This window comes from Portunus trituberculatus, chromosome 15, assembly GCF_017591435.1.
Source record: "Portunus trituberculatus isolate SZX2019 chromosome 15, ASM1759143v1, whole genome shotgun sequence".
Taxonomy (NCBI): domain Eukaryota; kingdom Metazoa; phylum Arthropoda; class Malacostraca; order Decapoda; family Portunidae; genus Portunus; species Portunus trituberculatus.
The window spans coordinates 52680-62679 of record NC_059269.1 but is presented as its reverse complement, the minus strand read 5'-3'; the positions used below and the strand labels follow the sequence as shown (position 1 = coordinate 62679).

The following is a 10000-nucleotide window of genomic DNA, read 5'->3' as shown; positions in this document are numbered from 1 at the left end:
GTAGCTGGCTTGCTACTGGGTAGACCATGGCTGTGTAGAACAACTGGCTTGTTGTCCTGAGGAAAGTGTAGCCGGTTGGGGCTGCATTTCCTGTTGTGCGTTCGTCCACTCGGGTGTGGCGACGCGGAGGGACGCGTTATTGTTTCGTCCCGTTGTTGCTGTTGGTGGCTGTGGTCACCAGTGTGTTTTGGTGGGCGGCTGTGTGCCCCCACCATCTTTTGTATAGTTTCAGTAGTAAACTGTATTGTAGTGGTATTAGCCACGCTATTGAATGATGAGAGGCTTCATGTCGGCCAGTAGTGCGTAGTGTCGTTCGCCAGACGTGTCTGCGACGAGTATATAGTAGGTGTCACCCGTAGATGGTGTCTGGGCTTGTGTGTACATCACCGGATGTGCTGTACACATCATATATTGCAGTAGTAGTAGGCCAGGGATGTCAGTCTAACAGGTATTAGTAAGCACTTGTTGTAGTAGGATATTATAGTAATATAATATACCGCGCGCGTTGTTCCGGTCTGTGAGTTATCACAGTCTGTGGACAAGGCGGGTGGAGAGGCATTAATACTTCATAGAGAAATGGGTGGAATTGTCCTTGTGGGCGGTTTCTCTAGGGGGTATTAAGGCCTCGCCCTGTTAAACAGCATCTACCATTTATAAATTCTACTTGGTTGGGTACAGGAGGAGAAGGAGTTGCTGAGGAGATTCCCTTACAGTGGGGGAAATTATACACTGTTGGCGACCTTGAAAGAACCTGAGGGTTACGTCGGCTGCGAGTTATATTAGTGGGGACTCTGTGGAGTGTTTTATAATCCCCACTGTACTGACCGTAACAAAGTTGGCGGTTTTGCCAGTATAACAGTCTAGTGAGCTGTAGCAGCTAACCGCAGCCGGGTGATGTACAACCGTAACAGTGGCGACCTCGCCAGGATCAACCAAATGCTTTATAGTGTGTAGTGTTATTGTGTGGGGTATTATTACTTATATTATTTTATTGTTTGTGAGGACGAGTCCCTGTGAGCACCATGGAGAGAGTTACTGGTCTTTTCACCTCAGCAGTGGAGGGTGAGGATGCGAGTGTGAGCCGGCGAGACTCACCACGTGGGTATGATGAGTCGGTGGCCGCGCGTGGGGTCAGCCACCATACTCATACCATATTTGGTACTTTTTAACTCAAAAGTACGTTTGGTACGTCTTTCAATAAATTTGGTACTAAACTGTTTCCGTAGGATTGTTCGAATCTGATATTAGAAAAAAAATCCCAACTGACTGACTGACTGTTTCCCATTTCCTCCTGTATGAGATATTTAATTAAATAAAATACGCATATATTGTGATAATAATAAAAAATAACAATATTTATGTAAATAACATTACATATTTTCGTCAGTGTAAATTATAAATATACTATATTGTCGACTGAAGTCGTTGGGTTTGAGATTCGGACACCTCTGCTGAGCCAAACCGTACGGAGTCGGACCTGACTACTAGTATCCAACACGTACCATACTCGTCAGAATACAGGCGCCGCGTCTCAGACTCGACTGGTTCGTCAGTGTCTGTCAGTCTGGCGTGGGTTGTACCCCTACGGATTACCTTCAGGATCTTGTAGCGTGGGTGTCGTGAAACTGATAAAAGTAAAACCACGTTTGTGCTATAATTACGGTGAAGGATCAGATTATGCAGACAGTTTGCCCTAAGGACAGTAAAACACCTGCTTGTGCTCTTGGCTTTTTTTTATAAAATCAAGAGTGGCAGCACTGGTCCATCACTCATCAGTGTCTGTCTGGTGTCACAGCTAGTGGTCTGGTGATCTATCACCCTGTCTTAAGGGTCTTGTAGCGTGAGTGTCGTTAAAGTGAAACCACGTTTGTTTTGTAATTACGGTGAAGGATCAGATTATGTAGACAGTTTGCTTTTATTCAGGACAGTATTATACGTACCAATACCAGCTTATCAGAAACAAATGTAGCCTGGGCGTTTGCATATTTTTTTTTATAAATTTTATTCTATTTATTCAATTATTTTTTAAAGGGAAAACATATATGTTAGTGTGCATGTGTAGGAATGAGTTAGGAAACGTGTGTGTGTGTGTGTGTGTGTGTGTAGGGAAGGATTATGTGTGTGTGTGTGTGTGTGTGTGTGTGTGTGTGTGTGTGTGTGTGTGTGTAGATGGGTGGGGAAGGATTATGTGTGTGTGTGTGTGTGTGTGTGTGTGTGTGTGTGTGTAGATGGGTGGGAAGGATGTGTGTAGCGAAGGACCGCCACGTGCGTGGGAGTGGGGTGAATATGTGAGGAAAGATGAGTAAGGTATGTGCTTTAGTGGCCTTGGGGTCTACGAGATAATTTCATACAGTACGGTTACGAATGTTATTTATTCGTTTTTTTTTTATCCAGGGTTAATGACATGCTACAAGCATGAGTGATATCAGCCAAGTAAGACCACATGACTCTGACAGTGATGATGAGGGTCCTCAGACTCCAAAGAAGAAAGTCAAATATGATCATAAATTTCAGTTGAAACTGCTAAGTGACCCCAAATTCTCACCATGGATGATCCAGAGTAAGAAAAACCCAAATAAGGCATTCTGCATTGCATGTGATAGTGAATTATCCGGCAGCATAACATTACTAGAAAGGCACAACAACTGAGAAACACAAGAAAACATGAATGCAAGTAACCAGCATAAGAAAGTCACCAATTATTTTCAACCAAGTGTATCAGCAAGCTTTGAAAAACAAGTCGTAGCCTCAGAGCTTAAGATGTGCGCCTTCATTGCAGAACATAACACCTGTCTCAGTAATGGATAATTTGCCAGGGTTTATTGCTAATGTGTGCCCAGACTCAAAAATTGCGAGTGCTGTTAAATGTGGCAGAACAAAAGCCTCAGCTATCCTTGGGAACGTAATGGGTGATGCTTTTCTATCTGAGATTGTTGCTCGTCTGAAGGACACAAAATTTTCTCTCATCATTGATGAATCTACCGACCTTTCTACACAAAAACACCTTGTTTTGATTGCTCGGTTCTATGACCTTGAAGTTCAGAAAACTTGTGATCACTTTCTGAGTTTACTTGAGGTAACTGATTGTACAGCTCAAGGTATTTTTAGCTCAATAGTGCGGTTTTTTGACAGGCATTTAATTCCTATGAAAAATGTTATCGGCTTTGCCAGCGATAACGCAAGTGTTATGATGGGAGAAAGGGAGGAGTCATGGCTCTGCTAAGAAAAGAAAATCCATCCCTGTTTGTGCAAGGATGCGTGTGCACTCCATTGCCCTCTGTGCCTCAAATGCATGTGGCGAGCTGCCTAATAGGGTTGAAGAACTAGCTCGGAACATACATACCTACATAATGAACAGCCCTAAAAGATTCACAGAATATGAGGAATTTCAGAAATTCACAGAGGCTCCACTTCATAGAATACTGCACCCTAGTTTTACTAGATGGCTCTCCTTGGAAGAGGTGGTAAAAAGAGTTTTAGAGCAATGGCCTACACTTAAGCTGTATTTTACATCTGCTGCATTGGAGGATAAGATGGCATCTGCTTCAGCAATATTGCAGGAATTACATAATCCTGTTATAAAAATGTACTTTTCCTTTTTGGCATACATTCTGCCTGCAGTAAATAAACTAAACCTAGATTTCCAGGCAACATCCCTGAGAATTCATAAGCTTCGAACATCTATCAGTAGCAGTGTCATCTTAAGTAACTTCATGAAAGCAGACAAACTAAAAAGCAGTGATCTGACTCAGATTAATGTTCATGATCCTTCCAACTATCTCGGCCTTGGAGATACTATTTACCGCGGAGCAATAACAGAAAGTATTTTCCTAGAGCACTCTTCTGATATTTCTAACAGAGACTTAGAGCAGTTTCACGTGAAGACACTCAATTTCTATGTTGCTCTCTCAAAGCAAATGCTAAAACGTTTCCTGTCCTCTAATCTATTCAACAACTTACATCTGCTTGAAGCACTTGACCCATCAAATGTACAGCAAGGAAAACCAAAGTCTATCATACCACTGGCAGTAAAATTTCCAAATATAATTGAGAAGAGTGCGTATGAAGATCTTAACAGAGAGTGGAGAGAAATAATTTCATGTGAACTGCCAGCTCTAAGTGTAGCATCTGAGGAGCCTGAAAAATTCTGGTATGCTGCTTCACTAGAAAAGTGTGGTGATGAGGCAAGATTTCCGAATATCTCTAAGCTTATGATGAACCTGATGTCTCTGCCTCATTCGTCTGCTGCCGCAGAAAGGTTTTCCTCGTTACAAACATAAAAACAAAGAACAGATCACGACTAAAAACAGAGACTCTGAATGGATTGATACGTAGCAAATGTATGCTTCAGGACTACAGTTGCAAAACATGGCATCCTTCTCAGGTTCTTCTATCTAAAATGAGCCGAAAGTGGACTCCACAGGAAAACACAAGAGGGACGAGATTTACATCTTTAGTCAAGGTAAGAAAATTTGTTTCTTATTATACGTTATATATATATATATATATATATATATATATATATATATATATATATATATATATATATATATATATATATATATATATATATTTTACATTTGGTACGTTTTGTTCAGATTTGGTACGTTTTGATGCTCCGATTTGGTACTATCCGCAAAATCAGGTTGGCAACCCTGGGGTCAGTGAGGACGCATTTACTACGTGTCATGATAACGCACGTGGCGGTCCCAGTGAAGGTGATGTGGGATATATTAGCCCTGGCAGAAGTATCGGAAGCAGGGAAGGCTCCCGACGATCTAGTCCAGCAAGCAGTATTGTTGATAGTGTCCAGTCAGCTGCCAGACTGGAGGAACTGCGATTGAAGCTGGAAATGAGGAAAATGGAGATAGAAGCAGAAGAGGCGAGAGTTAAAAGACTAGCTGCTGAGGAGAGGGCTAGAAGCGGAAGAAAGACGAGAACTGAGACTAGCAGAGCAGAGGCTAGAGGCGGAAGAGAGGGCTAGAGAAGCGGAAGAAAGACGAGAACTTCAGAGACTAGCAGCAGAGCAAGAGGCTAGAGAAGCGGAAGAAAGACGAGAGTCAAACAGACTAGAGAGGAGAGAGAAATTCAGAGACTAGCAGCAGAGAAGGAGGCTAGAGATGGAGATGATGAGAGAGATGGAGAGAGAGAGGGCAGATAAAGATAGAGAGTTGGAGTGGGAGAGAACTCGCCATGCAGTAAGTACGCCTGGAGGAGGAGGAGAACAGTGTTGAGCGTACTTTAGTTCAAAGTCTCCAGCTAGTCCCCGAGTTTGATGAGGCTAAGGTGGCTGAATGGTTTGTCCGCTTCGAGAGGAAAGCCAAGGAGTTTGCTTGGTCTCGTTTCTAAAATTGTTCATGATGTTCTTAAATCACATCAGTAATGAGTAGGAGTGATTTTAGGTTTCTTTAATAGTAATAATGGAATTGATTTTTCCTTTGCTGAAGCAGTGGCTGTCTCAGAGTGTTGTTTGGATGCTAAAATGTTTGTAATTTGTAGTAATAGTCTGTTTTAATGTTTAGCTTTAAAGTAATTTTTGTCACTTTCGTGGACCGCATAATTACTTTTCTTTACTAAGAATAAAATCCAAGGATGTTCCGGTGTGTGTGTGCCTGGCAGGCTATCCGAAGATCGGAAATAATGAGCTCTGAGCTCGTTACGTAGGAACGTCTGGCTGGCAGATCAAACAGTGAAACACACTCACTCACACACACACACACACACACACACACACACATATATATATATATATATATATATATATATATATATATATATATATATATATATATATATATCATATCGGTAGTTCTGTGGTTACGCTGGCTTCAAGCCAGATGACACTCACCGGATCACATGGCAGGAGCGGAGCAGCCTGGGCCAGCTCTCCGTCCTCGATGCCGTGTGGGACGTAGGGTTGCAGCGTTGCCTCAACCCCATGACCCTATAGTCCCCCTTTCTCTTACCCAGCTAGAGCCTGCAGAGCTCATTCGTAGGCAGCAGGAGGACCCGGCGTTGGCCTCCTTCTTTGCTCGAGTGGGTGAGGGAAGTGAGGAGTTGGAGGGCAGGGAGGAGTTTGTCTTGCATCAAGGGGTGTTGTGTCGTAGATGGCAGGAGAGTGACGGTGGTGAGTTATTGCAAGTAGTTGTGCCGCAGAAGCTGCGTGAGGCACTTGTGCTGTTGGCACATGAGGGGCCCATGGCTGGACACCTGGGCATCCGAAAGACCGTCGCTCGCCTGCGTCGCAATTTTGGTGGCCCAGCATGTCTGGAGAAGTAGCCACGATTCTTAAGTGCTGCCACACTTGTCAAGTGGTGGGCAAGCCTAATCAGACACCCCCTGTGGCGCCACTCCACCCTATCCCTGCTGTTGATCCTCCCTTCACGAGGGTTTTGATTGATATAGTAGGTCCTCTGCCTACTACCAGGGCTGGTCACAAGTATTTGTTGACCATAATGGATGTTACCACGCGGTATCCTGAAGCAATTCCCCTGAGAAGCACTCACTCTAAGGTGGTGCTGAAGGCTTTGTTAACCTTCTTTACACACTTTGGATTGCCAGCAGAGCTGCAGTCCGATCAGGGGACCAACTTTACTTCAAAGTTGTTTAAGGATACGATGACTGCGTGGGGGATCAAGCATATTGTGTCCAGTGCTTATCATCCACAGTCTCAGGGAGCCCTGGAGACATCATCAAACTCTCAAAACCATGCTCAAGAGTTTCTGCATGGAGAGAGATAAGGATTGGGACGAGGGTGTCCCTTTGTCTTATTTGCGGTGAGAGAAGCGCCCACTGAGTCCTTGGGTTTCTCACCCAATCAGCTAGTGTTTGGACACCGAGTGCGTGGACCGCTCGACGTAGTTCGGGAGGCTTGGTGTCAGCCGTCGCCTGAGCGCCCTGTCTCACTGCTTAAGAGCATTATGAGCAGTCGAGAGAGATTAGCCAAGGCATTAGAGGTGGCGCAGGCCCACCTGTGTAAGGCCCAGCAGAGTATGAAGGGGTATTATGACCGAAGGGCCGAGTATCGGAGTTTTGCCCTGGAGATGAAGTGCTCGTGCTGTTACCACTTCAGGGCCAGCCGCTTGCTGCCCGCTATAGTGGCCCCTATATTATAGAGAAGAAGGTAGGTGACCTCGACTACCTGGTGGTCACTCCTGACCGGCGCAAGAGGGCTCAGCTGTGTCACGTTAACATGCTGAAGCCCTATTTTCGTTCTACTAGCCAGAAGGGCTCTTTTAGTTCTGCCGTGCAAGAGGCATCTTCAGTTTTATTTTTCTGCCGGGAGGGAGGCTCCAGAAGTTATTGGGCCTGAACCTGTTGTTCCTACAGGGCAGTGGGAACGGAATAGCCTCCATCTCTTGAAAGAGAAGGTTGACATTTAGGGATCAGCAATATGAGTTGCTTCGGCGGCTGAGAAAGTACTCTTCAGTGTTTAGCAGTGTCCCGGGCAGGACACAGTTGATAGAACACGATATTGATGTTGGGGACGCAGAGCCTGTCAAACTGCCCCCTACCGAGTAAATCCTATGAAGCAAGCACTGGTGGAGAAGGAGTTGGAGTACATGCTTGAGCATGGGCTCATTACTCGGACTTACAGTCAATGGAGTTCCCCAGTCACCCTGCAGCCTAAGCCTGATGGCAAGGTCAGGTTTTGTATTGACTTCAGGCGGGTTAATGCTCTAACAAAAGTAGACACTTATCCCTTGCCCCGTGTAGATGACTCTGTGGACCGAATCGGGTCAGCTACTTTTATCACCAAAGTGGACCTTGTCAAGGGTACTGGCAGGTCCCATTGACGGAGCGGGCTAAGGAGATAGCGAGTTTTGTGGCCAACGGCGCTGTCTATCAGTGCCAAGTGATGCCTTATGGGCTGCGAAATGCCCCAGCCACATTTCAGCGTCTCATGGACCGAGTTACTGATGGTCTGACTCACTGTGTCGTATACATTGATGACGTGGTCATCTATGACACAACATGGGCTGAGCATCTGACTAATGTAGAAGCCCTCTTTGCACGACTCCAGGAAGCGGGATTAGTTGTCAACTTGGAGAAGTGTGAATTTGTACAAGCTCGGGTGCAATACCTGGGTTACCGAGTGGGCCATGGCTACATCACTCCTCCTGAAGCCAAAGTAGAAGCGATCAGGCGGTTCCCCGCACCGACCTGTCGCCGTGCCTTGCAGAGATTCTTAGGAGTGGTAGGTTACTACCGTCGTTTTGTACCGGGGTATTCGACCCTCCTGGCACCTCTTACAGATCTCTTGCAGAAGGGTAAGAAGTGGGTCTGGAGTGAAGACTGTGAGAGCGCCTTCCACCGAGTTAAGACCCTTTTATGCGAGATGCCAGTGCTCCAGGCCCCTGACTTCAGAAGAAGTTTTGCTCTCGCAGTAGATGCCAGTCAGGTGGGAGTAGGCGCAGTTTTATTGCAGCCTGATGACCAGGGTGTTAACCACCCTGTGTGTTATTTTTCGAAAAAGTTTACTCCCGCCCAGAAGAACTATTCAGTCATTGAGCAAGAGCTGCTTGCCATTTTGTTAGCCTTGCAGCATTTTGAAATTTACATCCCCGCTTATGGGCCCCAAGTAGTCATCTATTCAGATCATAGTCCCCTTCAGTTCTTAGAAAAGTTTAAATTTAAAAATCAGCGTTTAACTCGCTGGAGTCTTCTACTCCAGGAGTACAATATCATTGTCAGACATATAAAAGGAGCAGACAACGTTGTAGCTGATTGTCTGTCCCGGGGCCATTCCCTTTAATCAGTTCCATGCCTTTTAAAAAATTTTGTAAATGTTTTGTTTCCAAAATTTTTTCTTTTAAGGGAGGGCGTGTGATGGGCACCGTCTTAATCCCCTTTAATTTATTATATTATTATATGTGAAGCCTATGGCCACCCATCGCGGGCCCCTCGGCTGTTCTGCTGAGCAGACACCCCTCCTCTCCACCATTTTGTTGCAAGCGGGACAGTCAGTAACCAGGTAGCCTTCAGCGGAGATAGACACGCACTCTCGTCGGTCTGGCACAGTGTGGAGACACGTGTTGCTGGGCTGTTCTTGTTACTCGCTAGTCATTGGTCTGGGAGTTGTGCCCTCCTGTTGAGTAGCTGGCTTGCTACTGGGTAGACCGTGGCTGTGTAGGACAACGGGCTTGTTGTCCTGAGGAAAGTGTAGCCGGTTGGGGCTGCATTTCCTGTTGTGCGTTCGTCCACTCGGGTGTGGCGACGCGGAGGGACGCGTTATTGTTTCGTCTTGTTGTTGCTGTTGGTGGCTGTGGTCACCAGTGTGTTTTGTTGGGCGGCTGTGTGCCCCACCATCTTTTGTATAGTTTCAGTAGTAAACTGTATTGTAGTGGTAGTAGCCACGCACACTATTGAATGCTGAGAGGCTTCATGTCGGCCAGTGGTGCGTAGTTGTCGTCCGCCAGACTTGTCTGCGACGAGTATTTGGACTCGTGTATAGCTGGTGTCACCCGTAGGTGGTGTCTGGGCTTGTGTGTACATCACCGGATGTGCTGTACACATCATATATTGCAGTAGTAGTAGGCCAGGGATGTCAGTCTGACAGGTGTTAGTAAGCACTTGTTGTAGTAGGATAGTATAGTATATAATATACCGCGCGTTGTTCCGGTCTGTGAGTTATCACAGTCTGTGGACAAGGCGTGTGGAGAGGCATTAATACTTCATAGAGAAGTGGGTGGAATTGTCCTTGTGGGCGGTTTCTCTAGGGGTATTAAGGCCTCGCCCTGTTACACATAACATCTACCATTTATAAATTCTACTTGGTTGGGTACAGGAGGAGAAGGAGTTGCTGAGGAGATTCCCTTACAGTGGGGAAATTATACACTGTTGGCGACCTTGAAAGAACCTGAGGGTTACGTCGGCTGTGAGTTATAGTAGTGGGGACTCTGTGGAGTGTTTTATAATCCCCACTGTACTGACCGTAACAAAGTTGGCGATTTTGCCAGAATAACAGTCTAGTGAGCTGTAGCAGTTAACGCAGCGGGTG

General features: G+C 45.6%; 1 protein-coding gene across 1 annotated transcript in view; it reads right to left on the bottom strand.

Annotated features, from left to right (window-relative positions):
* The window catches only part of LOC123503998 (ankyrin-2-like), a 70039-nt gene that overhangs the window by 38071 nt on the left and 21968 nt on the right, over positions 1–10000 (bottom strand).